Genomic DNA, 26,431 nt, shown 5'->3' on the forward strand with positions numbered 1-26,431 from the left:
AGAACCCAACTATGTGCCTGCACGTACATAGTGATCCATTTATAAGAATAAAGGGATTATTTCATTAAGTGCAGGGAGATGCAGGACAGGTGAGACAGCCTGTCCTTCCTGCGCTAGGCTTGGTTAAGTAGGCAAGCAGAAGGGAAGAGGAGCAGGTCTAATAGTACAGGACAGCACCTGAGCAGCCTGTCTCCTCTTCCCCTCAAGCTTTGGTCTTCTCCAAAACAAGAACTATGACTGGGCTTCCATCCCTGTTCAAACTAAAAGATGGCTGGAAATTCTGGAGAAGCACTTTACAGTCCTCAAAACCTATGTACACAAAATTTCTGGGTGGAAAAACAGAAGTATGTGCGGAAATGCAGATGTTTGGTGGCCCTGCGGCTTCTTGCAGCACAGGGAACCATACATCATTAGTGCACAAACCGAGATCTGTTTCATAACTTTTGTCCATGATATCATTTCTGAGCCTAGCATCCAAAACAGGTTAGCTGTTGTACACAGATATTGATGTGCTCAGTTCTTGTCCCTAAGGAAGTATGACTTGAACACGAAAGAGAAAGGAGCAGGATTCAGATTAAATGCAGTGGGGATGAGATAGTAACAGGTGAAAAAATCTCTGCAAGAATGTGATATTAATGGCAAGGGATTGGCTGGCATGAGGACCATGCTGGTTGAGGGTAATCCCAGCTCTGGTACCTTGCTTGGATTTCAGTTTTCAGTCTACTTTACCCTGTGTGAGCTGAAGGGATAATGAGGAGGAAGAAAGCAGTGTAGACCAAAATCTTGGCGAAGGAATGAACAACCCCAAACTCTGAATCGGTTCTCAGCCACGAGTCCTGTCTTAGTCAAGGCTTTTTTGGGAGATAATGTTGGAAGAGATTTCAAAGAACTGTTTTATCCTACAGCCCATTTCTCTAAGGCAGGATCAGTTGTTCTCATGGACACTTAAATCACTCCTGCCTCAGCCGTTTATGAGACCCTCCAGTGGTGCAGGTTTCACAGATTCTTGGACAAGATTTTCTGGCACAAAATTAATCACATCAGGAGAAATCAGAAATCACATCAGGCTCTCCCCTGATAGCCAAACTGAAGTTCTCTCGGCATTGTTGAAACCAACTAAACCTTGTCCTATCATCAGTAGAGATGAAGAACTGTTTGTCTTTTTCTCCTCTGCAGCTACTTTGTAAATGTACACTGCTTCATTTCAATCCTCTTGTGTGAAGACTAAACAAACTGTATTTCTTCACATCTCATTTCTACAGCTCTGACTGCTCTTTTTATTCTTCTTTAGACATCCACAACCGGTCCAGTTGGTAAAGATGATTTAGGGAAGAGGAGAAAGCAGATGATATCTTGATATACACTTAGGACCAGAATGCAGTAAGACAAGTATATTAAAGAAGTCAACACCAAACCCCCTCCCTGTCCACCTATTCACCTGCCCAGACACGCTGCATAGATCCATGCAGCTCCTTGTCCTTTTACTGCAGCAGATGTGAGGTTTGTCAGCCCTTTTGTGGCAATTACTTGAATTCCCTGAAATCAAAGCACCTGCCAGAGAAGTGGCTTGTTTTACAAAATCAAGGCCTATTGAAACATTTTAAGGAAAACAGTTGTTTCATTCTGTAAAGATACAGATCTTCTCTCGAGTCAAGGAGAGAAGATAAAGGGGGAAAGTTTGACGTTTGACTTCATCCTGGAATGCAGGTAAAGGCTTGAAATATAAGCCCTGAGACGAACAGATTTGATTAAGATATCATTTTAAACTACTGTTCTTCCTTTCCTTATTTATTTGTGACTGTGAAAGAAAGACAAATAGCCTTATCTTTGCCACTGGACAAAAAAAAAAGCAACGTAGCAGCTTTCACTGAGAAAGTCTGAGTGACTTTGATGGCTACCATGAAAGTGTGCTGGTCCGTTTGATCTTTTGTTGACTAACTGCAGGTTTGGGGATGTTACAATGCATGTTTACATAATGTAGGCTAGCTGCAAAGCCTCACCCCGGGTGAAAAGACACAGCTGGTTTTAAGAGCAAGCTAGGTCAGGTTAAAAAGAAAAAGAAGTTACACAACAAGTTATGGAGTTTCAGTGGTAACACATGGGTGTACAGCCAGCATTAAAGCAGACAAAAAGACTCTACACCATCAGAAAAGAGTACAAATAGACTGGGATTTGATGGGATCCCTTGTAATTTGGAGCCAACAAAGTGTTCACTATAGAGCCAAAAAACATTACCTTTGAGGGTTATTTGTTAAAGAAGAAAGCTAATTCAAATATAATCACCTAAGTCCTAGGTTAATCCTTCTTCTCAGGAAAATTTGCTTTTAAAGTTCCTTTATCATTGCACTGTCCCAGACCCAGCCTGCTCCCACCAGCTATGTTTCCTAACGCTGACGCTTAGGCTGAACCCATGAGTGCCCTGGGAACTAATCAACTAGTCACCAGCATCTGTCATCACCTGGATGCATGCTGTTAGAAGTGTTTGGCCACCCTTTGCCACCACTGTGACAAACACTATGAACAACAATGCAGCAGCATGGATGGTGGGTTAGTTTCAAAGTGATGTGGTGTTGTAGCAGGTGACCATAAAGTGCTTTTGCTGCTTCAGGGAAGTCACACTCCTGGCCTGTCTGATGCACATGAACTTGTAGGCACCTAAGAACTGGATTCACTGGAACCAGAAATGTAATTGAAGTAAACCTTCTACCAGAAGAAAGTGGTAAGGACAGAGCTAGACCTTAAGCCTTGCTCATAATAGTCTCTGTAACTAATGCTACAAAGGGACAAAACTCTTAATTGAGCTTCTATAAGACTGTTCCTACAATAGAAAGCAACTTGGCAGAAAAGTGTTGGAATGGTATTTCCAAGGGATTGCTGTTGAGGTCCTTGCATCCACACATGATATGGTTCAGGGAGGTTATTTCCATTTATATATAGCCTGGTTTCCTGCACAGAAACACCCTAGCAGGCATGTGGGTTGAAGGAATGTCCAAAGGATGTAGTTTAGGACCCTCACATTCCTGTAGGAGAACATCTGGGGTGTGCTGCAGCAGAGGGTTTGGTTTTGTGTCCCACAGAAGGAATCTGGTGCACTAAAACTGTTCTATGAACCAAGTAAACTCTGCAACCTGTGGTAAGGGGAGTGATGGGGAGTTGCTTCAGAACTGCACAACTGCTCCAAACCAAAATACTCATGTAACACAGCCAGAGTTTACAGAAAGGGAGAGCGACCAGTCCACTTCTTTTTAAAATACAGAATGTCCCTTGAAACCACAGTGGTGAGGTCTTTGCCAAGGACCCGCCTGAGGTGAACTATCTTGATAGCACACTGCTTTGACAATAAGTGCCATTGTCTCATGTCTCATGGTCCATGGCTGGAAGCCGCAGGAGTCAGTCAGTTCAAGCCACTATACTTCCCATCAACTTGACTGCATTATTGTTGCTTCTTGGGCTGGTGGTGCCAAGGAAGAGCACTTAATGGGCCACTGGGTCTTCTTGATGGTTTTCAATTATTCACATCCTTTTGCTTTTGAAGATGCAAACTTTTCCATTGGCTCCAGAAAACCTTTGGATTTGGGACTCACTCCCTGAAATAAGAGAAAATACTCTGATTTTTACAGTGTTGACTATAAGCCACAGTTTACTTGGATTTTTATCATAATTGGTAAAATCTTGTTTTTCAGTGTGTTTGTGCTATATTGAGTATTTTGTGGATACAAATTGTCTGTTGGTCTATTCATAAAAACAATGATTAAATTTCACTGTGTTCTTTAGAGGAAAAGTGAGATTTGAGAGAGGCTGTAGAATTTGTCCATGATTCATCCTGAAAGCTTGCTATGCAAGTGGTGACCAGCTATGCTGGTAAACAGAAAGGCATGGAACAACTTTCCAGTTGTGAAAAAGGTTGTTTGTGAATTTACCCTATGAAGATGAATGCAGTGCTCTTAGCTCAACGGTGATGGCTGCCCTCCGGCTGAAACATTCATTAGACTCCATATAGACACTGACTTATTTGGTTTTCTTGGGAAAACCATCTAGGAGCTGGTCAGAATGAGAACTGCTAGCTCTGTCTAAATTCATGCACTCTGTTCTTTTTGTTCATCCTTCAAGGTAGCAGCTTGGTAGCAAATGCTCCCTACAAAGCCTGTTATAGAGGTGCCAGGTGAGAGGGTAGAATATGGGAAGTCTTTTCAATGAACACTGTTTTTGTTTCCCTGCCAAACTGAGTTTGAATCTTGCTCAGACTATTTCTTGGCAAGATAGTTGTTAACTTTTTTAAGTAAACACTTGAGGACTAGCTAAAACAATGGGAATACATTTGAAATCGCTGTGAGAGGTCCCAGTGGTCCCAGCAGGACCAATTTTGCTGAAGAGCAGGCAAAAAATGAACACTCAACAAAAAATCAGAGAATTAAATTAAGCTAAAAGCCTGATACAGATGGTTTACAACTGAAGAATGAGCAGCAATGCTCAGTAATCTTTAAATAATAAAGGGACAGGCAAAAGAGCTTTGTTAAACATAGAAAATTCCTTAACTTTGCTAGAATTTGTTTAATGTAAACTTCTCAACAGAGCCATAACTGTCTGCAAGACAATTCATAGTGCCTTGGCTCTGCTTTCCCATTGCTATGCCTGGCTGAATATGGAAAATACACCTTACTGTGAGCAAGGATTTCTCTGAATAAGCGCATTTGTGTGAATTCACTCCCATCTATAACTACCTTTCATGGTGAAAATAAAATTTCTTTTCATGAAACAAAGTCTTATTGGGATAAAGACAGTTTTCAGATTACATTTCATAACTCAGTCTGCAGTAGACTGGGTCTGACCATGAGGACCCTCATGGGGACCATTTTCGTCTCCGTAGCCTGCAGGCTTTCTCCTGTGTGCAGCAACTACTTATTCAGCTTCCAAAATGAGTGAGGAAGGAAGAGATGGGACCAGTGCTCCTGAGCTGAAAATGCCCAAACTGATGGATTATGAACAGGGGAACTAATTTCTTCCTACTGCTCTCGCTAGATTCCCAGCTGGCTGCTCACCCAAAATGTAATACAGTCTTAGCAATTCCAAAGAATGCATCAGAAAACACCATCTAAATTAAGTTCAGTTATGGCTTTGAAAGTGAAACGTATCTTGCGGTAGTTCAGCTGTAGTCTCCTGTTCCCTTACAAAGCATAGAGTATACAAGGGCTCTAATATCAGCTTTTCTTATAGTAGATTTCCTCCAGAACACTCCCACTGATATCAGTAGATTCACTGTGATGAGCATCTGCTTTAACAGCCTGAACCAAAGCTTGTTTGAATCAATGAGAAAACTCTCCTGACTTCAGTGAGCTCTGATATAAGACCTAAGAGAGACATCATGGGAGTTCCTGAGCTTCATAGGTGTTATTTACAATGGTCTGCTGCTAAGGGAATGCTATATCATAGAGTTATTTGTCTGCTGAGGAATTTAAATGGCAATCTGCTGCCACAGCTACAATACCTTTTCTGTTGCAATGATTCATGACAGGTCAAGGGAGCATATGTGATGGAAACACACTTATGGTGGTCTATCACTTGCCAGGTCATATAAACACATTTTTCTTTTAATTTTGGGGTATTCTCATTTTATTTTGACTAATATGTATGCGCAGAACTGGTGAGAGTGCATGTTTATGTACAAAAATATCTCCGGATGCCTTTCTTATCTTAAAATTAAGTAAACTTTTCATTTAAAGGCTGATTCTGCTTACCTCTCTAAGCCCCAGTAGCTCCGGGAATTTTGCAGCACAGGTCTTTTCCAAGTGGTAGTGGCCAAACTGCTATGGAATAGGAAGGGGGCAATCAGCCTTGCAAAAGGGTTAGTTTAACTACAAAAGAAAGCTTTTACAAAGTGGAGAGGGACTTTTTACAAGAGCATGTAGTGATAGGGCAACGTTAATGGTTTTAAACTGACAGAGGGGAGATTGAGATGAGAGATGAGCTCTTAGGCAGAAGCTCTCCCCTGTGAGGGTGCTGAGGCGCTGGCACAGGGTGCCCAGAGAAGCTGTGGCTGCCCCATCCCTGGCAGTGTTCAAGGCCAGGTTGGACACAGGGGTTTGGAGCAAGCTGCTCTAGTGGAAGGTGTCCCTGTCCCTGGCAGGGGGTTGGAACTGGATGATATCTAAAGGCCCTTTCCAACCCAAACCATTCTGTGATTCAAAAAATGGCTGGTTTAGGCTCCAAGAGCAGATATCCTCCGCCCATGGGATGTTTCCACACCACCATTGCTGTGCTGCTGCCCCTTAAGCCATTTCCAGAACTCTCCATTTTTTTTTTTTCCAAAGCATATTTCAGTCCCGATTCCTACCCCTGCACATGGTTTCCTGACCCTTTGCTTGCAGCTGCAATTCCACAGGGTCAAAGATCCTTTTCAGACAGGATTTGTCTGGTCTTTTCATCATCTGCTTAACCTGGATGGGGAGCATCTTGTGGTACTGCTGTTTGGACTGAAAGCTGGTGTGAAGAGCATCATTGTCTGGGAACCCAGTGGGTAAACGGAATGAGATAACACATCTTCTCTGCTGGACAGAAGCTGGCAAGCAGTATCTCTGCAGGCTTTACAGGACGCTGATGTGAATATCACCAGCTCCACATTATTCTAAGTAGCTACCTAGGGCAAACTCACTGAAGTATCTTGATTTAGAGGAGCCTCAGAGCGATGAAGAACCCTGTAAATGTATTGGAAACACATTAGTTCAGCACAGGGAGTGAGAGCAGTGGCCATTTTCCTGTCACTTGTGTTTCATCTTGAGTTTATCCTTGCCTTTCAGTGCATCTTCGGACGCCAGAGCAGTGCAGCCAACTGCTGCCTTGCTCCCAAACGACTGTAGGGCTGTGGCAAATAGCGTCAGACCTGGTGAGTTATGGGTTGAGTTTTATCTGTCTCTGCCCTATCAACAGACATATGGGCTTCCAGGCTTCAGTAGAAGTCTGGGATTTTCATGTCTGTCTCTACTGAGATTCCCATATAGAGACACAAGCAAATGTGGTTTGTGTGTTACCAGTTACAAATTGTGCTGTACGTTGGAGTCTGACTCAAGCAAGGAGTACCACATGGAATAGCTGCTGTTGGAAAGGACCTTAACACCATTTAGTTCCAACCCCCTGCCATTGGAACCTTCAGCACAAACTCTGGGTTGAACCTAATGCAAGACTTTGCTTTGGAGTCACCCCAGAAAGCCAGAACCTGTTATGAACTCAAGCAATAGAGCAAAACCCCAACTGTTTTCTTAACAAAGGAACTTAAAAGGACCATATTGTCAGACTCCAGTTCATGTGTAACAATTCAGACATAATTTCTGTCCTGACTGGTTTGCTTTCACCTGCCTCACATTTTCTATTCTTCCCCACATGATTATTAAAAACATGTGTCTCATGTTTCTAAAGGTGGAGCGGGGGAGGAAGCCAGAGACCCCTTGTTAGCAGCCTGGCGGCTGTTAAAGTCAGGCAGAGGATTGTCAGCTCCCTCTCGTGGGTAGAGGAGCACTAAACAGTACAGGCTGGTGTTTCCGAGGCAGCCACATGTCCTGCGTCGAACCTAATTTATTGCGCAATTGTCCATCTTTGTCCATGTCAGCAGTCACAAAGCGTGAGAAGATATATGTGAGCACACACACCTGTGCTGGCTTGCCCATGTATACACACAAACACATCCACCATGGGCAAAGCAAGCAAATCTCAGTCCAGGTAAATCAGACTGTTCCACCCTTCTGGTTTTGGGGAGATCATCTGGTTTAGTTTGCTTGCTTTTAAACCTCATCTCACGGATGGAAAGTGGAGTAGCACTGCCCTGATGCTGCAGCCTTCATGCGTCTTCCCTGGCTGCTCTCAGCCCAAGTCGCACTGGCAGGATACGAGGACATGCCCCATGTCCTCCATCATCGGAGCAGCAGCATGCAAGGATGTTCAGTCCTCAGTGTCACCCAGAGAGCTCTGATGGTGGCATCAAACGCACCCTCAGCAAACGGGCTGCTCAGCATTAAGCATCAGCTGGGGTGACAGAGACGCAGGCAGTGCTCAGCTGCACCTCTTAGCATGCAAGTGGGAGCACCATCCGGTATTACTGTGGCTTCTAAATGTATTACAGCTTACCGAAAAAGCTCAGAAATGTGTTCCCTTTGGCTCACCTAAGGCTGGACAAAGGTTTGTGGACATAGCTTCAGCGTGCAAATGGAGATTGCTCACAGAAGATATTCCTGTGTCTCTCCCCCTTCTGTTGGTGTTACATCCAAACTCTTTTGACATTAATGATTATGCTTGGAAATGATGTTTAATCTCTGAGCAAAGTGCTGCTAACAGGATGGTGGTTAGGAGGCTGTCTGGCTTTGTGCCTTCAGGTGGTGGTTGTGGGTCAAATTGCAGTTGTCAAAGGCAGAGCCGGTCATCCAGATTAGCAGAATACATGAGACAAACTTTGTGCTTTATTTGGAGCTGATAAAGCGTACAGAAATGTAGATAACAATATACAAAATATTTTTCCAGGATTATTTTTTCCTCACAAATTGTTTATTTTACCACCTTTTGGGGTCATTTTAATGGGAATATCTCTTATTATCTACAATTCCCACAGTTTCCCAGAACCTACGACCAGTTTTTGTGCTGGGAAGCATGCAGCTAAGCAGTGAGTTCAGGGATGAAGAGGATGGAAGAATTTATCAGATCCCCTGCCACTACATATTAGATAAAATTCAACTTACTACAGGTCACAATCGTTGAATCATAGACTCCAAAATATTATAACTCCTAAAATATTGATAGTCCTAAAATAAGGATTTATGGACTGAACTTTTACTATAGATGCCCTGACTTTTCTTTGTCCTCAAATAAGGTTAATTTAGGGGGAAGGTCTAACAAGGTGCAAAGATATTCTTGAGAAAATGCTCTGAACTCCTACCAACATGAGGGCAAATTGGGACACACAGCAGCTTTCCTGAGGTGCCGAACAGTTTCAATGAGAAAGGTCTAGATAAAGAAAAAGAAAACTCTCTTTTGGGAATCACTGTCAAATATAATGGGGTTTGAGGGTCCATAGCCCTTCCTCATTATAATATGGATTTCTTCCCAGAGCCAGTGCTTGTATATGGTGCCAGGCATGGAACATGAAGCAAATGCTAATCGTGTATTTCTACTGAAGCAAAACTTAGACATAAAGTTTCCCTGACAGGTGATCAAAACATCTCAGCAACTATCAAACTCCGTTTCCTACTGTCAGAAGTAATGGCGTTATCTAGACTGGGAGCTATTAACACGATGCTATTGCACTGCCATTCACAGAGCCCAAGGGAGGATGTTTTTTTTCTTCCCTTAAATTGCAATCCATCAGGCGTGAATGAAGATCTTTATCGGCTGAAAGATAACAGCTGATGTCTTCCCTCCTGCTCTCAGACAGGGAAAGTAATATCTCACATAATGGAACAAGGGAGCTGCAGTAGCACCAGAGAGAATGAAGAGAGAATGGAGTAGATTGTGTTTCAGGTGTAAGTGTTGAGCTATTATGTTTCATGGAGTAATGATGTCTTACCCTGTAAGACAAAGTAGAAAGAAGCTTTTTATTCTGCCCTCGAGGGCACGGCAGGGCTGTGATCCCATTCCCATTGTGTGGCGAGACCAGGGGATGCAGAAGCCACAGTCTGTTTTCCTATGTCAGTTTATCTATCAGAAGGGGAAAAGTTAACACTCTGATAGTCAAGACAAGACTTTTTGAATGTGGTGTTTGTTTTGGCTGGTTGAAATAGCCCCAGTTAACTAAAATGGCAGAGTTATTAAAGAGCCACAGGAATGGGGTGGGCAGGGCATGTCTCATTTCCATCGTGGCCAGTCTTTGAACTACCAGCTCCTGTAGTGCTTATGGAGTGGTTTTTGATAATTCGTGCTTCTGGAGTGGGTGAAAATCATGCTTTTAAGTCTCTGGGCATTTGCTGAAAGAGCTGCAGTAAATGGTACCATTTGACTCCTGTCAAATGCCCAGAAGACAGCCCTACAGCCCTGCTGATGAATTTGCCTCAGCAGCCACAGGGAAGCTGAAGGTAGTGTAGATTTGGACTGTGACAAGTCAACAGCAAGTGCCCTTCTCTCATCATGGCCCAGAAATATACAGGGAGGCTGAGCTCAGGTCAGTGTCACCAGATAAGTCAGCAACAATAGAGGGGACACAGACAGCTGGTGTTAGAAAAGTCTCAGCTGGTTCACACTGGTGAAGGAGAGAAGCCTGAATAACCTGGGTTATCAGGAAAGACTGTTGTATTTTGAAGACTTTTTTCTGCCTTTTCACTCTGGATCACAGGGATCCGTGTTGGGACCGGTCTTGTTCAACATCTCTGTCGCTGACATGGACAGTGGGATTGAGTGTGCCCTCAGCAAGTTTGCCGATGACACCAAGCTGTGTGGTTTGGTTGATACGCTGGAGGGAAGGAATGCCATCCAGAGGGACCTTGACATGATTGTAAGGTGGGCTGATGCCAACCTTATGAAGTTCAACCATGACAAGTGCAAGCTCCTACACCTGGGTTGGAGCAATCCCAGGCACAGCTACAGGTTGGGCAGAGAAGAGATTGAGAGCGGCCCTGCGGAGATGGACTTGGGGGTGCTGGTCGATGAGAAAATGAACATGAGCCGGCTTCAGTGTGCGCTCGCAGCCCAGAAAGCCAACCGTATCCTGGGCTGCATCGAAAGGAGCGTGACCAGCAGGTCAAAGGAGGTGATCCTGCCCCTCTACTCTGCTCTTGTGAGACCTCACCTGGAGCATTGTGTGCAGTTCTGGTGTCCTCAACATAAAAAGGACATGGAACTGCTGGAACAAGTCCAGAGGAGGCCACGAGGATGATTGGGGACTGGAGCACCTCCCGTATGAAGACAGGCTGAGGAAGTTGGGGCTGTTCAGCCTGGAGAAGAGAAGGCTGTGTGGAGACCTCATAGCAGCCTTCCAGTATCCGAAAGGGGCCTATAAGGTTGCTGGGGTTGGACTCTTCATTAGGGACTGTAGTGACAGGACAAGGGGTAACGGGTTAAAACTTAAACAGGGGAAGTTTAGATTGGATATAAGGAGGAAGTTCTCTCCTGTAAGGGTGGTGAGGCACTGGAATGGGTTGCCCAAGGAAGTTATGAATGCTCCATCCCTGGCAGTGTTCAAGGCCAGTTTGGACAGAGCCTTTGGTGAGATGGTTTAGTGGGAGGTGTCCTTGCCTGTGGCAGGGGGTTGGAACTGGGTGATCTTAAGGTCCTTTCCAACCCTAACTATTCTATGATTCTATGTTTCTATGACCTTGCTGATGTCCCAAATGCAATGACCATCCCTGGTGAAGCAGTGTTTGCATGTTTGCACTCCAAGATCATGTGCATTTGTGCAACTACTAAAAGATTTGGCTTTAGATACTTCTTTTTCTACCTTTAGTATCACTAAAGAATTCTTCCACCGAATAGCTATCAAAGAGAAGGTTGTGGTTTTCCTCACAAAGGAACCGATATAAGAATGAGAATTTGTTCTGCTCTTCCCCATATGATGAAAGGCTGAAGTCAGGTTAGCTCATTACTTCAAAATAGAAAAGCTTTCTTTTTGCTTTCTGAAACACTTTACAATTACCTTTTGCTGTAATTGACCTGTAAAATTACCTTTACCTGTAATGTGAGACCCTTGTTCACCCACCTACTCACTTGCTAAAATGAGGCACAGTTAAATACCGTTCTGAATAGGAACACAAAAATGTGTTTCTCTAACAGTGAGAGAGCGAACAAGTCCAAGGTCATCACACAGGGGTGGGAACAGCTGTATCCTGCTTTGAAGGCTCTGGCCTTTCATCCATCTTTAACAAAGACCTCAGAAAAATTGCTTTGAATGTTAAATATGACCTTAAAGTACACGTGGGAGAAATGTGCAGGCAGAGATTTCCTTCAAGGAGCTATGGAAAACCCTGCTACGTTCTCTATGCAAGTGTCTGTCGGTGCCACTACAGGGGATCCTTTTCATCAAGGTATCCTAATATTATCCAGCAAAAATGGGTTGCATCCATGATGGCATTTGCGAGACAGATGCTCTCAGGCTATCACCTGGTGGTGCTTCCTGCCTGTTTGCACATTAATAAATGAGCAAAGTCTGCAAGGCTGATGACAGAGGGTGCCGTGTGCCTCAGTTGTCTCTCTACTTTGTGCCTGCTGTACTGCTGTCACATGCATCACAGTCTAAATGGAGTTTAAAAAAATAACAGTATCTATTTACATCTAAAAATCCATCACCTTGACACTTTGGCAGATGGTTTTGGAGGCCGCCTTTTATAACCTGCTTCTTAAAACTTGTCAGATGCAGCTTCTTCTGTTTCAACCCTTGCCACCCCCCCCCCCCCTTCATCCCTCATTCACTATCACTAACATTGTAACTAAGTTGCCAGACATATAAATGCTATTTTCCATTAAGGTTGCCATGTTACCAAATAAGTGCAAGTTTGAAGAAGGAGCATGAGTTTAATTCCTAAATACAAGTGAGACAGATGTTTGTGTTATGAGGAATTAGCACTTAGGGCTTCCTTACTCTTACTCAAAACAAAGAACAGTGTTGCTAGCATTCTTCTAGCAATTACTAAGTATCTTCTTGCCATCTTTTAGCAATCTTTCTGCTAAAAATTTTACACATTAGGGATTGTGTCATTTTCCTGGTTTAGAGCATTGTTTAATAGAGCAAAAAGTCTCCCCTGCCAATAGCTGCTTGTAAATTCTTCAATAAAGAAATTAAATTAATTTCTTAAGTAAATTCTGTGCTGTTCTGGAAGGGGCAAAAAGTCTTCTGAATCCAAAACGTTAGATGATCTAAGGTCTGTGTAGCTGAAGGAGTCTACAAAGCTGTTCAGCTGGCAGACTTCTATTTGCTCCAGGGCAGCTGAATCACTTTGCTGATGGTACCTTTGCCAGTCCTTTAAAGGAAGCCTGAGCTCTTGATTCACACATAGACATCTACATAACACATCTAAATTAGGTGTCTTAATACGCAAGCTGAATTCCCCCTTTGTGGAATTATTTGGCTACTTTAGTGAAAGGGCTTTTGCAGAGCAGTAGGATACTGAGACAGCAACATAGGACTAGCAGAGGTGACACAGGATGTCCTGGAGACCCATGCCCCTGTGGGGTGGCAGCTGGAGTCCAGCTGTGCAGTGGAAGAGCAGCTCAAGTGGCACAAATGCTGATGTTTTGGCAGTGGAATGGAGTGCCAGGTGTCTACTGTCAGTGGGAAAAATGACCCTCTGGAGATGCCTGTCTCCCTTGCATATGGCCAGAGCCTAGATGGCCGGCTTAGATTAGACTTCAAGCTTTTAGCTGGTGAAATGAATCTCACTTTATGAAAAATTGGAGTGCTAATGGCTCAAATGAGTAATTTATATTTGCATTGTAAAGACAATTTGCAGACCAGCCAAGATAGCGCCATTTTACTGGGGCCTTCACAAACTAAAAATGAGTGTTTTCTTTATCTAAACAAAAGCTCTAATACATTTTTATATGCATATGCACACTCAAGAGAAGCAAGGGACCTCTGTAGCCTTCATCCTGGAGATTCAGACCTGAAACAGCGAGGTGTGAAGTGATTTGCCTAGAGTGGCATAGAAAACTTTGGACAGGAGCAAGAACTTCACCTGGCTTTCCTGCCCTTGGTTCTATGTCCTAATCACAAAGATGTTTTTCGTTTCCCTCAAATAACAGAATTGTTACAGCAAAATCTATATATAAAATTTGTCTGAGCAAATACCTGTTCTGTACAAACCATATTCAGCTACCCATGCTAGGCTTCTATATACAGGTGGGTAACAAGAGAGACTTTTCCTTTAGTGTTGCTAGATGTAATGTGGAAAAAGCAAAACTGTGTATAAGTTACACACGTTTGAGCCTTGATTTAAATGGAATGGTTAAGATTTGATGAAAAAGAGTCTGATCACACATATTTATGCAGTGACAGAAAGGGTCTCTTCATCAGGGACTGTAGTGACAGGACAAGGGGTAATGGGTTAAACAGGGGAAGTTTAGATTGGATATAAGGAAGAAGTTCTTCACTATAAGGGTGGTGAGGCACTGGAATGGGTTGCCCAGGGAGGTTGTGAATGCTCCACCCCTGACAGTGTTCAAGGCCAGGTTGGACAAAGCCTTGGGTGAGATGGTTTAGTGTGAGGTGTCCCTGCCCATGGCAGGGGGTTGGAACTGGATGATGTTAAGGTCCTTTCGAACCCAAACCATTCTGTGATTCTACTACAGGAGTAATTAACCTCAAAGACCATGCTCTAGAAATCTTTCATGATGAAAACAAGTACATGGCTCTATTCTGGCAGGATGCTGTGCACAGAGCAACCTCGTTTTGAACAGCATGTGCAAGGGTCACCTTCAAAAAGTATTGGGTTAGCATCTGTTTATTGCAAAAGGCCCTGTACCTTGAGGAGCTTATGAATTTTATGGTGATTTTCATTTGAATTAATTTGCATTTCTTGTGATATTCTAAGGCATCGCAACATCATCACCCTAATCCTATGGGCTACAGTCTGAGTAAGAAAGCTAAAGGCTCGTGAGGTCACGGAGCTTTCTATCAAAGTGCACAGACTTCACATGATGCTTCATGGATTTTTTTAGTGCTTCACTCACAAGGTGGTATATAGGTGCAGAAATATACGTTGGGAAGACATCTGTGATAATGGAAACTATCTGGTTAAGACTGAAACTCTTTTCCAAGTCTGGTACTGACTGTAACAGACTTTAACCCTAATGTTTTGTGAACTCTGATATGAAACCTGACGTTCACAAAAGTCTAGGGCTGATTTTTGACCCAGAACTCTCAAGGGAGTAATTTCCTTGGTACTATTTATGGTCCTGTCAATGATGTGATATCTGTCTTGCATGTGCGTGTGTGGGCTGCCCAAAGCTACCCTGTCCTTTCTTAGTGCCAAAATGGATAGCAAACACATTCTTGTTGAGTTGCTTGTTATCACCTCTTTGTCTCTGTTCCCTGGATTGCTTTCCTGCTTTCTCCTTTCTAATGCTATCATTTTAAAAATTACAGAGAATTGCCCCATTTCTCTACTAAGGTGCAAATGGTGAGGGAGCTTTGCTTTAAGAAGAAAGATATAATGTTCTGTAGTGCAAAAAACCTTAATGTGCCCTATTTTTAAAACTCTGGCATGGATTGCTAAAGGGATCTTTCAATATATCCTGGCATGCAGTGGATGCTTAACACTCATTTCCTCTCTTGAACAGAAGTATCAAACCCAGATGATGAAAGTTTAATCCTTTGGCACAGGTACTGCACGCTGCATCTTTCAACACAATGGAGCCCATTTTGTAGGGAGAAGAGGCAGTGAAAAATGCCTTGCAAAGGACTTCAGCGCAGGTTCTTAGGTGGAAAACAGGAGAGGTTAGAAAAGGCGCAATTTCTGCACATTAAGTTCCATCTCCAAGATACACATCTTGGCCAGCAGGCCAAGGCATTGCTTAGCAAAAGAAAGAGAGTGCCTTGTGCCTTAGAGCCATCTGCACAATTTCTTGAAACTTCACTTCCTTGATGGATAACAGATGGAGGAGGAAATTTGTAAGTAGAAGATTAGAGCAACTCTGCTTATAAACAGGAGTACTAATCACTCCGCCTTTGCCCTGGAGACTAGATTTAATCTCAGGGTTTAACTTAATGTAACTGTCTTGTTTCTGCTGCCAACTGAGAACATTTGAACACTCCCATGATAAGAGACACTTTGGGATGATACAAAGCTAAACATTGCTTGGCAATCGATGACCCAGCATTTAATCAATGATTACACTCAACGTAACATGGTGAAATAATGGACTGGGTAATTTGCCTATTCAACGTTTGTCATCTGTCAGTGTTTAACTCTATCTGGCTCAGCAGCTCTCCCCTGCATTCGTGTCATGTCAGTAGCACCTGCACTTTGTACCCAGACCTGATGGTTTCATTCACCCTCTGAAAGAAAAAGTGAGATGTTGCCTTTGAATAGGTGTGGAATAAGGCATCGGGCAGTAGATTTGCTGCAGGAGAGGTCTTCGCTGTCTTCATACCCTTTTAAAGAAATCTCTGTGTGGTCTGTATATGGGCACCAAGGTTTTGTGATCTCATGCGATGTCTCTGATAACAATCTGCAGTGGAACAACAGCAGCTTATGTCCCAGAACATAGCAGGGTGTATAAGGCTCAGCTACGTTTTGCATCCTATTCACCTATATTTTCAGTCCACAGCATAAGCTGTTAGGTAGCAAGTTTTCCACACTCTGTTTTCTATTACTATGCCCCACTTTTTGTGTGGTGTTCTGGAGTGTTTGGTGAAAGAAGAGAGACAACACAATTAGACTTATGATGGCTATTGATTCTTCAATTTGCTGCTAGAAATGAGAATTAAAAAGGAAAACTCTCACAGTCTGACCCAAAAAATGAAAACATATCAATCTTCTCCAGGAAAAGACACCAACCACTGTGCCTGCTGTACCCCTGCTAAAACAAACTACCTCCAGGCTAAACAGGTGAATTCTATCCAGAATGGAAATGTTTGGTTTGCTCCTTGTTTCTGGTAATTTTTAGTTACACACCTAAATTCCTCTTCACAGCACAGCAAAAATTGTCCATCTTGAAAACCCCCATACTTATGATATTTTCTCCCACACTCTCTCTCACCATGTGTTGGAGAGCTGGCATTTGAGCTCTTTTGAGCTGATATTTGAATAAACAATGAGTTTACTCCTTATTGTAAGAGAGGGTTTACAGCACAAATACAGACAGAGGTTTCTACCCATTGAAAAATGCCCTTTATTTAGCATTTTCTGATAGCTTGTTCAGATGTCTCCTGCTCAGCTTGCCAGCTTCTGTGAACTAATTTTTCCTGTATGTGATATGGGAAATCCTTGGGCAAGTAGACACAGGGTGCCTGAAGCTGCAACACAGGCTGACATCATCAGAGGCTGTGGGCAAGCCCTGATTATTCAAACACTTGTTAAAATCAGTTTATCTACACTTTACATTTTTTGTGATGAATAAGCTTAAGGATCACCTTTGTCAATTAGGAGAATAAATAGAGTCAATGACATTCTGTTGTAGCTGGAGCAATTAGTGAGACACACATTTAAGAAACCTGAACCTTTCTTTGCTCCATAGAAATAGTATTGCTACTCAGCTGATGAAAACAATAGGAATTTGTACCATCTCCGGTCTTTCTGTGTATGAATAAGAGCATATTCCCGTCTTGCATTTTTTGCTTGGTTTATTGGAGAAGCAAGGGCTTAGCGATCATTCAGGGCTGTGTGAGAATGTGGCCATTTAAGACTTTTCAAGGTCATTTGACTGAAATCAAAAGGAATGGAAATAAAACACCCTGTACCATGAAAATGCCTGTCTCGGTACAGTGTGCAACAGAGGGTCAGGCTGCAATGGGAGCATGGCCTTTTTCATCTCAGACAGCAGGGTTTACACGTTATGGGGAAAAACCTCACCAAGAAGTGTCAGCAAGACCCTGCATCCTATTTGACTCTTGAAAACCCAACTCCAAGACACAAACTCATGGAAAAGCAGATACCAGTAGTTGTGTTGCTCACGCATGTACATTGATGATGCTATCCCCTGGCACTGACAAACCTTTAAACTTTCACCTGTTTGCCTGTTAGCTTGATTTTTAAAGAACACTTTCAGGAAAGACTGGGATGTCTCTGTAAGTAAAAGGCAAGGGAAAACAGGTGAAATCTCCGTATTACAAAGCCACAGTACAGTCTAGGTTGGAGATCTGCGTGGATCAAAGATTTCTTCCTCCTGGTAAGCGAGAAGTTATGAGCACACCCTTGAGACCTTTCTCTCTGGAAAGGTGATACAGTTTTAGTAAGCTAATTTATTACTAGTAGGTGTATACCTCACCGATAAGGATCCCAAATGTCACTTTATCAGGTAAATGTTCATATTCAATGAAGGGAAACTTTGAGGGTTTTCTTGTTTGGAAGAATGGAAATGTGTATAAATATATGATTAAAATATTTCCTTTTAGACCTGGAAAAAAAATGAAAGGAAAAAAAAGGAAAAAAAAATCCCAGCAAAACCTAAATTTTTCTGTGATAATCATGTTTATACAGAGCCTGAACACTAGTGGTTTTGTAAGGGAGATTTTCTGCACTTCTTCTGTCTTGCACATTTTCTCATTTTATGAAGTGTGTTTCTTTTAGACATCCTGGCCTCATAAAAATGGCTTATTTAGAACAGACCTGACCATCTGGGGCCTTTTTGTTATAGGCTAAGCTTAACTTACTAAGTATTGTCGTCCAAAGACAAACAAAGAGGCTACTAATGCATTTTTGGCCTATTCTGTGTAGTTCATATTCTGTGAGCAATAAAAAGACCTAAAAGGAAGGAAATGAAAATGGAATGAGTTGTCTGGAATTTGCCTGCTATAGGATGAGCTAAATTGAGTCTGTAGAGGTGTTTGGCTTTGTTTGTCTGCTAAGGGGGAAGAGGGAAAGGGGGAGGAAGCGTATTTTTAAGTGTCTGAAAACTCACCCAAAAATGCCTGTGAGTACAGTAAAGCTGAAATGCCACATCTGCTGTGGCATGTTTGACTTAAGAAATACTTCCTAGCATCTAGACTAGCAATGGCTGTTTAACGGGCAGTGTTGAGATTGGGATATCAGTTGTCTTCTCAGCAGCAGAACAAATTCCTTTTAGTGCTACAGCAGTTGGATGGCATGGAAAAGTGATTGCTACTGGAGCTTAAACAGTGCTTTACCTGGGTATTAATGTAATTCCTAGGTAGCTGGGTGTTTTTAATGGTAAGTAATTTCTTACTGCTTCAGGTTGCTTTTAATCACCCTGTCCTCTCTGCAAGACCAATCCCAGAGATTTAAACCCCAAATATCCAAGGGAGCACTAATGTGATTTTACCTAGAGAGGACCTGGGCAGTCACTACAGACCCTGCTGGCAAAGACACAAGCAGAGGTAGGCACCTATCACATCAGTTCATCTCTTTCTTCTCTTTGTTGCAGGACAGTAATTAGGTCCATCTTTCTCAATGTGCAGGCACTATTTCAGACATTATTATCAACTAGAAAAACTATTATTTCCAGGTGGGTAATAACTTCTGAAACAGACAGAACTTGCTTAAATTGATCCAGAAGCCTTTTTTGATATTTTTACTAACAAATGGCCTGAGTATATCTTGTTCAGAATAACACCCAGCTCGTTCATCTCTTTATATTTAAAAGACTTTTGGCCTTTGAGCTGCTAAAGTCAGTTGTGATTCACACAAGTGACATGGGGGACATCGCAGAAGTGTAAAGCTGTATGTATTTATAAAGCTATCTGCATTCAGGCACTGTGTAGACACTCGGGTGTCAGAATCCAGTTTGGATCTGGTCTGAAATACATCTTTCTCTGAATCTTATCAGGATGTCAGACAAAAAAAACCTCATTTCTACTTGTACCTCCATGTTTCTTGCTACAACCACACATTCCTTGGGAGCATTTCCCATGTGTTTAGAAACAAGGTACCGCTTCCTGCTTAAACAAACCTTGGTAAAAAGTACCTTTAGAGAAAAATTAATTGCTTAGCCCTGATAACCCCTCAGGTCTGAACCTTTATTCCCTCTCGGAAGTAGCAGGATACTGTTGCTGTGTGGTTGCAGTTTAACATCCTATGCCTGAAATAAAACACTGAGGGAAGGATTTTTTTCTGCTGTCTCGTTCTGGAGGAAGAGTTTTTGAGAAAGCTAAAGACAATACTGAGATTAGGCTGCTGTTGTTTCAGCTCAGCGGCAGACGTTAAAGCTTTGGCTGAAAGCCCATCGACAGGACCAGATGTTTCAGTCTTGTACTTCCTTTGCAATGGGAAATAAATGAAAACTGAGCCTTGTAAATGAAACGGGACTTTGCTGATTCAATTCATTTGTCCTGTCATTGTGATTCATATCACCAGAAAATCTCTCTGCCAGAGGTTCAGACCAGCAAAACAGGAGCTCATAAGGGAGCTACTAATGGGGTTTCACAGGTACCCTTCCATCTCATTTTCACTTCTCAGATGTCATCTTTAGTATCTCCCACCCTGAGGAGCCTATAGGATTTTAGCAGTTTTCAAAGGCAGGTGTTTTCTGGAAATTCTTTTGCTGTGATGTGTGAGCTACAACCCTTTCCCTTTCATAAACCAGTCTATAAGACCTCATGGAAGACTTGAATTCAAAACAGAGGTCTCAGACAACATGATGGCCTTCCCAGAGCTCTGCCTGGGGTGTGATCATAAAATCATAGAATAGTCAGGGTTGGAAAGGACCTTAAGATCATCCAGTTCCAACCCCCCTGCCATGGACAAGGACACCTCACACTAAACCATCCCACCCAAGGCTCTGTTCAACCTGACCTTAAATACTGCCAGCGATGGAGCTTTCACAACTTCCCTGGGCAACCCATGATGTTAAGCATCTCTGTGCTACCTGGGTGGCCTGGGTCATGCTTCACATGTTTTAGCTCTGATCTATCCCTCCTGACTTACCAGAGCATCCTCTGTGCACAGTGCAAAGAAAGACTGCATCCAGGTGTGATGTTTTGGTGGGGAAATCCTCTTTTGTCTCTGTGTAGACTACGTAAGGCGTTTGGGCAGCTCTGAGTGTCTCCAAGAAGTGGGATGAACTCAGGGACAACTGTTCTCAACAAAAGAGGAACACTCTTGGGTTTTTTTCTCTGCTCTTTCTTGCACCTGAATGTAAAGAGCTTGCTTCCTCTGGCAGACTGTGCTTTAGCACACCGAATATTTTCTTAAAGCAACCTCGAGTATGAGAAACTATGTGCAGTAAGCTTAAGTATTTTTCTTTTTAAATACAGGCAAAGGAGGTACTAAAGGTGGTTGAAAACACAGTTGGCATTGCAAAAGTCCTTGCATTTTATCTCAGAGCAGTGTTTGTAATTTGTTATGACTTATTGAGCTTTGTTGAAAGTAAAGCTTGAAGGAGCCATCATGGTTTGATATCTCTATAGCCAGTATTGATCAGAGGCTTCTGCACTGGAATGTTTCCCTGCCCAGGGAATCAGCAACGCTGCTTCCAGACCAGCAGTCCCACCGGCCTGAGGCTGTCTGCCATCACCAGTGCTGATGTTCTCCACAAACTCATAAATTCAGCACAAAAGCCTTGTGCATCCTGGAGCAACAACAGCAAAAGCAATAGTATAACGGCCATTGTGAATGACTGAAAGGTAACATAAAACAAACAGATGATAGAGGAAGAGAGAAAAATGTCTTATTAAAACTTCATAGCTAGAAGCAGTCAAGGAAATTTCCTTTAATAAAAAATCAGCGTTGAACATAAGATGAAATATATATATTGTTTCCCACTGGGAAAGGCTAATTATGTTTTGTTTTCTTTGGTTGCTTTAATGACCAGTATGTAGCTTTACATCTATTTTCCTGGGTGTTAAAACAGGGTTTTAAATACAACATACTGCTCAGAAAGCCAGACTTTTATAGATTGTACTATCGTAACAGAATAAAGAATTGCAGCGCTTCGCTCCTATTCAACATAGCTGGAAACATGCATCTACTTATTGGAGTCAAATAATATCCTCAAAATGTGCCTCAGAATATCCAAAATACTAAAATCTTGAAATAGAGGCAATAAAATGTAACAGATTTGAAAGAAGGGAAAATGCTGTAAATGAAAACCAGAGAAGAAAGTCTAAAACAACAGTCTATGACCATCCAGAAAGCCAAGCTCTGGCAAATGTTAACCGCTTCAGTGTAACAGGCTGCCACTTGTGATCCTAAGCTCGGTAGCTTAGGCAAGTTATTGGAAGGTACTCTGTGATTAGGGTCTGGTTTGTGGTAGGTATGAAGAATGGGATTTCAAGCAATCCTTTAGCTCTCTTCTCATAAACCTTCAGCTGGCTCCAGTAGCTGCAGAGTGCAGTGGAAACAGGCTTTTGAAAATCCCACCCAAGATGTTCTGTGTCTGCACATATGTGGTCTCAACTCATATATTGAAGGAGAGGATGCTAAAGACAAGGGTAGTCACTGAGGTTTTAGAGTACTACTATTTTGCATATATGGCATATATATCTACTATTCTGCATAGAGGGTCCACATTAAATACAGCAGATAGTAAAAGGGAGATGGGATTGAAACTCTTCCATTAACTGTGTTTATAGAAATGTGTAAATGTGTGTGATGATTACATTCCTCTTCACGCTTGCTTGCTTTCCTAGACACTTGTATCTGCTTGGAATTTGTGAGACTTTCTGTGGAGTCCTGATAGGTCCAATGAGAAATAACACAGTTAAAGGGTTTTTTCTTGTGGATGTCAACACAAGGGCTCTTAGATGGAAATAATTTGGTTGTATTAATGCTGTCATGTTGTGTCCTGCACTGTAGGCACTATCATAATAAAAATTAATTTCTAATGAATAGCAGCATAGAGTTTGGTATTCAAAATTGCCAGTTTCTCAGGGCACTTTGTGGAAGGAAAGCGGAGAGCATAAATTGATTAACCTAATAGTCACATAATTTAAGGCAAGAAAGAGCCATATTTGTTTCCTTTCTGCACTTTGTCATGAGAAAGCCATCATATTTCACTAAGTAACATCTACATGCAGCCAAGTGCCGTGTTTCAGAAGATGGGAACCACCATTTCCTTTGGCGATTTATTTCCTCAGACTCACCCACTCTGTTAGACAATTGTGACATATTTCTTGTTAGGATGTCTTTGTCTTTAATTTTCAGTCTTTCTGTGCTATGTTAAAACCCTTTTGATATCTGATATATACTGTCTTTAAAGAAAAAGCATAGTCTTTTTGACACTGAAATCATATCCCCCCCTTGATCTTTCTGAGGACTTCAGCAAAGTGAGTGCCTGACATTTCTCTGTAAGGCGCATTTTTCCATCTCTGCAACTGTCAAGCCCCATGTGTATCTCTTATGTCCTGAATATTTGTGACTGTGTTATTGAAAACAGATGCCCAAGATTTGGTATTACACCTCATACAATGATGTGCTTCTGTACACACAGACCTGTACATACATATGCAGAAAAATAGCAAGCTAAGACACAAGATGTGTTAAGGACATGAAAGGAACGTCGTTGTACCTATTGTACATTAACTCGCTAGTCTTACAAGACACTTTTTCTTCCATCTAAATATAGTAGAGCTGGTTACAAAGGCATCAGGCTCTGTTCATTGTTGCAGAATTTAAAACAAATGAAGTTTGTCACATTCTTTTCCCCCAACAATTTAGCTACTTTCTTTACTCACATCTTTCCACTCTTCTTCTCCCCAGGCAATTTACTTAAACGGTGCTTTTGCAGCTTATGGTATAATCGGATTTTTTATTTGAATGGTTGACAAACATTTGGGAGAAAATGTGCCATTGGTAAATATCTTATACGCTGCTGTTTTCCTGAAGAGCTGGGTACCTGCCTGCTGGAGTCCTCTGTGATTCCCAGAAGTCCCCAAACCGGGAGTCAGACCGCTGATTTATCAACATTTGAATAACAGAAATAAAATCCTCATGTTTTCTCACTGCATTTCAAGGAAATAAATGTGGCCATAAAACTGTCCTCATCACAGTGAGCTGACCCCATGTGTGGGAACATTGTGCTGCTCCTCACACACAATTCGGGTTAGAACATTACTGAAAATTGCAAAGCCATTTAGATACTGTCTGGCAAAAAAAGAGAAAAATTGCATTTTTCCTCCTAATGTAATCCAAAACATTCCAAACCACAGACAAATATAATGGAAATGCTGAAAAGCCTTTACTCACAGTGTCGCTGAGACATCATTGATGATTTAACTGCAACTACAAACAATTAAATATGCCACTTATAATAATTTCTTATGGCATGGTATCTCTATAATATTGCACGTGGGGACATGTTGGCATGTGTAAAAACTTATCCCTACTGAGTGCATGTCAAGATGAAAGTGATTTCTTCCATACGTCACTGTGAGAGACATGATTCTTCCTTGCAAACGGAGGAGCAGCAAGATGAGTGAGGGATGTGACTTTACCTGTTTTAAAAGCTTTAATAAGACAGATCTTGGAACACTACGTCTGTTTGTAGCATCCACATTTTAGTAAAGATGCTATGAGATGGGAAAGAGGTCGAGGGGGAAGAAAAAGATTTTATTGCAGCACATTTTTTTTCACAGCCAAAGAAAATAATTTGTAATGAGGGATTTATGAAGCAAGTTCTTAGGTTATCAGAAAAAGACTGAAAATAAAGGTCACAAGATGAATTAATATCAGTCCGTGCATTCTTTCACACAGAGAAATGTACTGAGACTAATGGTCCCTCCATTCTTATGGGCAGAGGTGCAGCCAAGTTGAAGGCAGACGTATTTTTACAGAAGAACAACTAAACCTAGGGAAAATTTCCCATGAGAAGTGCCTGTATTCTCCACCTCCTGCTATTCTTGGAAGTGTCTTCTGCCAGTGCTGCTGGAAGACCTGCAGAGAGCAAAGACAAGTCACTGAGCTCACTCGTGTGACAAAAGAACAAGCATCCATGTCACATGGGTACACCGATACAACCGATGCTTTTCTCCCAAACCCCACGAATGAGAAGTCAGCAGCAAACTTACTGCTTCTGTGCAGATGCAACAGTTTCAAGTCACAACAGCGACTCCGATGTTGTGGTCAAATCAAACTTCGGTTTATGTTCATACCCTTTTCGGGGGAACTGCAGGTATCCCTCAACCATTGCAAAGGAGCCCTTTAATATGGCCACCAAATAAAACTAAGGAGAAATCTGAAGCACAGGATTTAAACACACACCCCACTCCATGCATTTAAGGATTAACTTCCACATAGCGCAAAGCCTGCTGTATTTCATTTGCCAGCTTTTTACCGAACGAGAGCAATCCCCACACCCAAGGAATATATATTCGTTCTTGTCTTAAAGACTTCTGTAGTGACTGAAGCAATGGAAAAGAGAAATCCAACAATGACCTGTTTATTCAGTAGAAGAACAGTAATTTCTTTCTGTCAGCAACAGAAACAGAAAATCTTTGTAAGTATACACATATACAAGGCTACTGCTTCCAACCAAGCAGCTTGAGTGCCAATATTTAGAGATGGACACAGGGCTGCCTTTTATAACTGTTAAAATACTGATGCTATTCCTAAATAAGGCTGTTGGCTATGAGATCTAACCGGAAAAATTGGCTGGACAATGAATGGGATACTCATCAGATTTCTACATATGAATAGAGAGAGACTATAGCTCAGAAGGAAAACACCCATGGAAGTGTCTGCAGTTTTGACAGTGCCTATTCTAATTAAATATTCATAGCACTTTGAAAAGGGTCAGGCCAGTGTCATACAAGCAGTTTTCCATGTGTCTGCCTAGGGTGTTTCTAGATTTTGCAATTTCAAGCAAACAAAGAATGTTGACAATTGGATCCTTATTCACCTCCCCTCTGCTGCTGGAAAAACCCTAAATAAACTGAAGAAAACTTATAAATTAGAAATGAGATCTTGTCAAAGGAACTCTAATGCCTTTTTCTCTATGTTCCAGTCTGTGATCAAGGGAAGTTTCCTGGCTTTGGAGTAATGTATGGCTCGTAGCAAGAGACTGCAATATGCATCTGATGAATAGGATTTCAAGTTAAAGAGATAAGACAAGCTGGAGGGCGAGTGCTGCCTTTGTGTTTTAGGGGTGGGAACTGAGGCAGACAGGATGGTTTGTAGCAGGTGATAGCAAAAGGCTGACCAATTGTCCTGGTTTCGGCTGGGAGTTACTTTTATTCCTAGTAGCTGGTGCAGTGCTGAGTTTTGGCTTTAGTCTGAGAACAGCGCTGATCACACCCCGACATTTTAGTTGTTGCTCAACAGCACTTGCCCTGATCAAGGCCTTTTCAAGTCTCTCATGCTCTGCAAGTGAGGAGGGGCACAAGAAGGTGTTATCCAAGTTTGCTGTTCAGTGCAATGACAGAGATGCCTCCAGAGAGTGGACATTCCTCTCCCTTCCCTCTCATCCCATCCCACTGCTGGAGTGAGTGATGAAGGTGAATTGTTGGTTCAAAAATCACTGGTTGTTCATGCTGAGATACTGTAAATGGGGAGCTCTAGGGCAAGTGAGAGGAAGCAGGAGAAGGTTTACATGGATACAGAGCAGCACTGACTGTGCCTTGTACATCTGTGCTGGTATGACACTGGGAAATGGACAAGTTGTGCTATCACTGTGATTCAGAGCACTGATCCAGGACAACTCGATCACATTTGGAGGTGTTGCCCTGTGGTCCAGGCACAGCCTGGGTTTGTTCTGATGTGGTGCAGATGGGGGAAACACTTATTTAAATTGGACTAAAGCCTTATACATCCCTAGAAGTCCTGTCACTGTAATTTGAAATGTTTCTATGGGACTGGACCCATGCTTCCTATGTTAGCAACCAAACGTGCACATCACTTGCATTCGTGCACACTAAATC

This window comes from Lathamus discolor, chromosome 1 (assembly GCF_037157495.1).
Source record: "Lathamus discolor isolate bLatDis1 chromosome 1, bLatDis1.hap1, whole genome shotgun sequence".
Taxonomy (NCBI): domain Eukaryota; kingdom Metazoa; phylum Chordata; class Aves; order Psittaciformes; family Psittacidae; genus Lathamus; species Lathamus discolor.